At 42.5% G+C, this 7,472-nt stretch overlaps 5 non-coding genes across 5 annotated transcripts; 1 reads left to right on the forward strand and 4 right to left on the reverse strand.

The window, feature by feature from the left end:
- Positions 1–187: 187 nt before the first annotated feature.
- trnay-gua (transfer RNA tyrosine (anticodon GUA)) lies at positions 188–273 on the reverse strand. Its single transcript is given in 2 exon segments — positions 188–223; positions 237–273. It is a non-coding gene; the product is annotated as a tRNA-Tyr (tRNA).
- Positions 274–573: 300 nt separating this feature from the next.
- On the reverse strand, positions 574–646 carry trnaa-agc (transfer RNA alanine (anticodon AGC)). Its single transcript has one exon. It is a non-coding gene; the product is annotated as a tRNA-Ala (tRNA).
- Positions 647–839: 193 nt separating this feature from the next.
- trnar-acg (transfer RNA arginine (anticodon ACG)) lies at positions 840–912 on the forward strand. The gene has a single exon. It is a non-coding gene; the product is annotated as a tRNA-Arg (tRNA).
- Positions 913–6,317: 5,405 nt separating this feature from the next.
- trnay-gua (transfer RNA tyrosine (anticodon GUA)) lies at positions 6,318–6,403 on the reverse strand. Its single transcript is given in 2 exon segments — positions 6,318–6,353; positions 6,367–6,403. It is a non-coding gene; the product is annotated as a tRNA-Tyr (tRNA).
- Positions 6,404–6,717: 314 nt separating this feature from the next.
- trnaa-agc (transfer RNA alanine (anticodon AGC)) lies at positions 6,718–6,790 on the reverse strand. The gene has a single exon. It is a non-coding gene; the product is annotated as a tRNA-Ala (tRNA).
- Between the last annotated feature and the right edge of the window lie 682 nt (positions 6,791–7,472).

Consider the following 7,472-nt stretch of genomic DNA (forward strand, 5'->3'; position numbering starts at 1 on the left):
GGAGATGCGTTCATTCATCTTTCTCTATGGCCACTTTGAAGATTGTACCTGCCATTGTTGACTGGACATTTGTCATGCTGAAAGGCGTTCATTTTCGTTTTATCCTCTTGCTCATCATCATCGGAAACGCTCCGTTTCAGAAGACTGTTATAAAGTCAATCATGAAGGATGTTAATAAAAACGCTTCTCCTTCGAGCCGGATTCGAACCAGCGACCTAAGGATGCCTGACGAGCCTCTACAGTCCTCCGCTCTACCAACTGAGCTATCGAAGGGACGCCCGGCCTGTGACGCGGCTCTGCACTCCACACACTACCGGCAGTGTCCCGCTGCTGCTCACTGGGACCAGATATACAGTGTACACTTATGGCCACTCTGATGAGCGTCTGACATTATCTACTGACAATGGTCACATTTCCACGTCCTTCACTGAGTATGTAGGCTATTCAATGGATAAAATACGGCCACAGTCCACAATGGGATGGAGAAAGACACACAACAAGGTAGCACTTCAGCATTAGCAGGCCTGTACATGTACTCCTAGTGAAACACACCCGAGTGAGGCTAAAAGAGCCTGGAGAATGCGGGCATCGATCCCGCTACCTCTCGCATGCTAAGCGAGCGCTCTACCATCTGAGCTAATTCCCCTGCGCTGAGCACAGCACTGCGCACCTAGCGCCACAACACATGTGCACGGACATACACTGCGCATGTGAACAGCACTGTGCTGAAACTGCACATCTATGTCTCAGTTCTAAGCATGACATTTACAACATTCAAGTTTTACAATAAATGATGCTTTCTGCCAATGTGTTGCACACAGGCGAGCAGGCCGTGGCGAGGGCCAGTGGCGCAATGGATAACGCGTCTGACTACGGATCAGAAGACTGTAGGTTCGACTCCTACCTGGCTCGGTCTTTTTCTTGATTGGTTTTCCTGATGCAGCGCTTATTTCTTAGATCAACACTAAACAAATGCCGCTTTCGAACTTATAATTGAATACTTTAGTTTCGTACTTTGCAAGATGAAATCCCCTGGAGCTGGAGGACATCGAGCACGCTGCGTGTCATCATTTCAGCTGAACAGAGAATCTTCTTTCAGGACAATATGCCACCCTTGAGTTGCCTTGCACGACAACATCGATTCATTTTTCATCTCCGTTCAAAACACATTTTCACTTGTCTGTCTCCAGTTAGAACACAAAGTAAACGGATCTGTCAAAGGGCTGCCAGTCCGGCCGAGGTGTGTTCATATTGTTCTGATCCACTAAATCTAAATGCAACAAAAGAGACAAAGACATGTCCAGTGTATCATACTAGCCAAGACAATATCTACAACGTTGCTTTTTGCAGTTGAAGTAGGCACAGTAGAATCACAGACATTTTAATAATTAAATGCAAACGCTACTACAGAGCAAATCACACACATTCAAATTAAAATAATCAACTGTAGAAACCCTTGTTTCCAGTGGGCCTGCGGAACCTCAGCAGGTTACCTGCACACACAAAGTGCCTCTATACTTGCATATTTAAAGAGCAATACAATCAAATCTGAATACAATACGCATTCAAAAATCACCTTTGTGTGAGTGTGTCTATCTATATCGATTAAAAGGCTTACCTTTTCAATCTTCACTGGAGATACCATAGTATGGAGCGCCGTTTGTGCCAAAAGTGTTCGTCCGTCAATTTGGTAGTTCATTGAAAATCCACGAATTGGGTTAGGTGCAGATGGTCTTAATCAAATGTATACAACTGTAAAAGAGCTCTTTCCAAAATGTAAAGTACAGTAAATGTAAACACTTTACTCCATCAGAGTAGAAATCTCAGCAAATTCAATGTTGACCAGATAGACATTCATTGTGAACCACACTGCTCACAAGATTACACAGTTGTACTCTGAGAAAAGCTCGTCTCGCATTCTTGCTCTGGATGCTCGCATTTAAGCAATAGTAATAGCAATAGCAAGAATGCTTGCATATGTTGTAGCAAAATCAAAAATCAAAATAGCTAATCAAATATTGGCTACATTCTATAGGCACATTTCTATAGGTTATAGGCACATTTTCACACTATTCCAAATTAAACCTTCTGGTTAATATACATGAATGTGTTAAGCTTAGCTCATGTGCCGGATTCACTTTACACATACAGTATTATGTGAACTGTAATGTTTTAATCTTCAGTTAATAAAAATATGATGTTCTTCAGTAATGTTAAATCAGTCCTCATATTTCTGTGTTAACATTGGCCATCTGGGTTTATAGTTTGCAAAAACTATTTTCTATATTTACATTATTTATTGTTTCTCTTAACTGAGCAACGCACCGTGCATGGTAATTGCTTTAAGAAACACTTGGGCTTTTTTTGGTTTATAACCTATATAACTAGCTATCTGTCATACAATATATAATTCAAACTCATTACCGTTACCATTAATAACCATTAATGTGAGTTAAGCTGTGTTTGCACAGTGTTTATTTCTGATGTCAGAAGTGGTTTGGCACAAAGGCTGGCATGTTTGCATTCTATATTAACAAGTAGGTCTGGTTTGGGATATGAGATTAGCCAACAGGAGCTCTATACAGTGTACTTATACTTAGATCATTTTACTTCCCTGAAAAGTATTTACAGTGAGGGCCAGTATGCTTTTCAAAACTCAACTCATCAAAATGAAATTTTAATCATAACGTCACATAGTTTTGTTTGTCCTATCAAACTAGCCTTGCCCACAGCTAACTTCAACTGCTTTTATATATATATATATATAAATATTGTAACACTCCTTAGAAATGACCAGTTGAGGGTAGAGTTAAGGAGGTTTTATATTAATAACTCCTGACTGCAGCTGTGAAGAATAGTGAACATTAACAGGAGCAGCGTACTGTAAGCCCGGCTCACGGCTTTAGGAACAGAGAGCGCATCGCCTTCTGCCTGGGCTTTTTATATAAGACCCAACAATGTAACAGCTGGGGTCACTGACACAGAAGGGAACACTCTGACAGAAAGGGGAACTCTATAGCCACTGGATCCCACCGCTGCCACCATTTATGAAAAAGTACACGGACCCGGCGACCAAGGATGGTGGAATAAGTGGCAAGGAGAGCAGAGTTTGTCACCAATTAAGTTGTCACGTTTATTGATTCAAAGAGTCCACCTCGTCAATCAGGTCTGTGCAATAACTTCTGAGAAGCCCAGGAACAGGAACGTTGCACACAAAACAAAAACAACAAAAACTAAACATAAAAAACTTGCCAGTAAAACTAGGCTTTAAATACACGAAAAAAACAAAAACAGAAAAAGAATACAGCTAACGCATGGCTTACGCCATTGAGACAGTTGAACCGCTACCATAAGCTTGCTTTGCTTATTAAATGCACTGGCTGAGACCAGCCACTACCTTACACAGGCTTCAAAAACTGAACTGACTACAGGTTGAGGTAAGGCCTATTTTATCCCCTTCCTGTAGCTCCTCCCCGGATTGGACCGGTCCACTTTCCTAAAAATACAGGTAAGGCTAAATGTTCTATAACCTTAATTCTTATGCATAAGCTTTTAGTTCCATATTAGTAATTCCAAAAAAACATTTCTGCATGACATGACAAGAAAAAGAAACAAACAAACTATTGTCATACATCTCTGCAGGGAGAAATTGCAATTATACTCGGTGCTCCCTGCTTCTATATGTATGGTCTTGAACACTGTCTGAAAGCAACCACTAGGTGTCACTCCCTAGGAGCGATCATAGCGAAACTCAAACCCGGAAGCAATGAGCTCCGTTGCAACCCTATAGCGTTTACCTTTTCCAAACAGTCCAGAAAAGAAAAAGGCATTGCAAAAAGATAGGGAGCTTAAAAGACTTTCACAAAGCACAAAGCATACATATAAGCAAATAGAAAGTGTGTCTTTTCCAGTCTTTCACCAAGATTGAATGTCTGGTGTGTTTACCCATATAACTTTACATGGAAGCTCTGCGGGTGCTATTTGTCCAAGGTAAGGATCTTGAGTGGTTTATATTAAAGTTAAATCGCAATTCTGCGGCAATGTCGTTAACATTAAGTGACAGTGTGGATTTATTGCAACGCCATCAGTGTGCACTTGTTGTCATTCAAAACACTAATGTTCGTGATGAGGTCGGGACAAACGCATCAACACACACCCCCCTCCTTAAGATTTGTCCCAGTCTGAAAGGCGGGACAAAAAGTCGGCAATGACATTGTCCTTCCTGGCACAGTACCTCACTGTGAATTTAAAAGGTTGCATGGACAGGTGCCACCGGGTGATTCGGGTGTTAGTGTTCATCATCTTATGCAACCACTGTAGTGCTCAATGGTCAGACTCCAATGCAAAGTGTTTCCCTAGGAGATAATATTTTGAAGTGTCCAGATCCCACTTAATTGCAAGCCACTCTAGCTCAACAGTGGAGTACTTCATTTCATGAGGGAACAGCTTCCTGCTGATGTAGACCACTGGTTTCCGGTTCTCTCCTTCACCCTGCAGCAGCACCACCCAAAGTCCTTCTCTAGAGGCATCCGTTTGCACAGTAAATGGGAGGTCAAAGTTGGGACTCTGCAGTACCGGCTCTTGGCACATGGCGTCCTTCAGGTAGGCGAAGGATGTTTCACACTCTGTAGTCCATTTCACTTGGTTGGCACTCGTCTTTCTTGTCAACTCTAAGGGCAGCTGCCCTAGTTGAAAACTCAGGGAAGAAACGGCGGTCCCAAAAACGACCTCACTTGTTTCTTTGTGGTGGGTCTCTGTTTTGCCCTAATGGCCTCCACCTTGTCCAACTGTGGCTTGATAACTCCCCCTCTGATGACATAGCTCATATACTGGACCTCGGGTTGCACTAACGAGCACTTGCTTGCGTTGACGACCAGTCCTGCTGCATGGATTCTGGTAAACACTTCGCTCAGATGTTGCTGATGTTCCTCCCATGTCTCACTGAAAATGACCACGTTGTCTATGTAGGCTGCCTGGTTGTTCCTGGAATAGCCCCTCTAGTAGGGCTGTGCGATATGACGATATATATCGTATGACGATAGAAAAATGTCTATCGTTTCATATTATGCTGTATTGTTTATATTGTGGTGTCGCAATTCGCAATCTTTATGGCAGTATTTTTCGACATTAGGACGTTTTGCGTTCTTCCCGGTTCTTCCACACGTGTCGGATGTGGCAAGAAATGTGCATCAGAAACACAGACAGACATGGAGGAGAGTGAACTGACACACAATAACCAACACAACCAAGAGATTCTTTAATGCGCAAGCGCACACGTTGCGCCGCGCTCTCATCGCCGGGCTGAACTCAATCTGCAAGCACCCCCCACCCCCGCTAATTTAGACTGATATAATTTGTATAAAAATAATAATAACATTTGTTTGCATTTTAATATATTGGAAAACAATGCAAACACATGCAGAAAGTATCATTTTCTTTTTATTAAGATGAATTAAGGCGAGAATCCAGTTGAAGCTTGGGGGACCTCTCGGTATGCAAACAGCAGGTATGGGAGCCACTGATATTAACACGCATACTACAATAAAAGTAATACATTTAAGGTAGAAATGGCACATGGTGTGGTATACGTGGCACTAGTTCGCAGTGAAGTTTGCCTCCCAGGCAAGAACAATATGAATTTGCTGTGTAGTTACATAATGTCTGTATGAAAGAGTATCCTGTTTGTCTTTGAATTATTTGAACCATTCCTAAAGACCACATCACTGCTTTTCTAATGCCATACTTTCATCTCTGCTATATGGAGAAGAGTCAGTGCCAACATGAATATAATGTAATGTATATTATTTGAGAAACGATGCGAAAATGTGGGTTTAAAATTTTTAATAACATTACCACACCGTTTCTGTAGGACCAGTTACCATTTGTGTCGTTCACACAACGGTGTCACACTGTTGCATTGGCCTCAAACAACGTACAACTTTACTGCAATCGTTGTTATAACACCTTGTGTTAGCTGGCTAAATAGCCTTCTTGTCCTGATATGTATTCCTGTATTGCACAGATGAACATATTTCCAGTAGGACGTCCCCTGCCAAAATACATGTTGAAATGAATGTATAAGTTAACTATCCATCCCAACTATAAAACACAAATGACTAAAAGAATCCTAGGAGATGCGTTCATTCATCTTTCTCTATGGCCACTTTGAAGATTGTACCTGCCATTGTTGACTGGACATTTGTCATGCTGAAAGGCGTTCATTTTCATTTTATCCTCTTGCTCATCATCATCGGAAACGCTCCGTTTCAGAAGACTGTTATAAAGTCAATCATGAATGATGTTAATAAAAACGCTTCTCCTTCGAGCCAGATTCGAACCAGCGACCTAAGGATGCCTGACGAGCCTCTACAGTCCTCCGCTCTACCAACTGAGCTATCGAAGGGACGCCCTGGCATGTGACGTGGCTCTGCACTCCACACACTACCGACAGTATCCTGCTGCTGCTCACTGACTTGCTCACTGGGACCAAATATACAGTGTACACTTATGGCCACTCTGATGAGCATCTGACATTATCTACTGACAATGTTCACATTTCCACGTCCTTCACTGAGTATGTAGGCTATTCAATGGATAAAATACGGCCACAGTCCACAATGGGATGGAGAAAGACACACAACAAGGTAGCACTTCAGCATTAGCAGGCCTGTACATGTACTCCTAGTGAAACACACCCGAGTGAGGGCTAAAAGAACCTGGAGAATGCGGGCATCGATCCCGCTACCTCTCGCATGCTAAGCGAGCGCTCTACCATCTGAGCTAATTCCCCTGCGCTGAGCACAGCACTGCGCACCTAGCGCCACAACACATCTGCACGGACATACACTGCGCATATGAACAGCACTGTGCTAAAACTGCACATCTATGTCTCAGTTCTAAGCATGACATTTATTACTTAGGAACAGAGAGCGCATCGCCTTCTGCCTGGGCTTTTTATATCAGACCCAATAATGTAACAACTGGGGTCACTGACACAGAAGGGAACACTCTGACAGAAAGGGGAACTCTATAGCCACTGGATCCCACCGCTGCCACCATTTATGAAAAAGTAGACGGACCCGGCAACCAAGGATGGTGGAATAAGTGGCAAGGAGAGCAGAGTTTGTCACCAATTAAGTTGTCATGTTTATTGATTCAAAGAGTCCACCTCATCAATCAGGTCTGTGCAATAACTTCTGAGAAGCCCAGGAACAGGAACGTTGCACACAAAACAAAAACAACAAAAACTAAACATAAAAAACTTGCCAGTAAAACTAGGCTTTAAATACACCAACAAAAACAAAAACAGAAAAAGAATACAGCTAACTCATGGCTTACGCCATTGAGACAGTTGAACCGTTACCATAAGCTTGCTTTGCTTATTAAATGCACTGGCTGAGACCAACCACTACCTTACACAGGCTTCAAAAACTGAACTGACTACAGGTTGAGGTAAGGCCTATTTTATCCCC

This window comes from Amia ocellicauda, chromosome 2, assembly GCF_036373705.1.
Source record: "Amia ocellicauda isolate fAmiCal2 chromosome 2, fAmiCal2.hap1, whole genome shotgun sequence".
Lineage (NCBI taxonomy): Eukaryota > Metazoa > Chordata > Actinopteri > Amiiformes > Amiidae > Amia > Amia ocellicauda.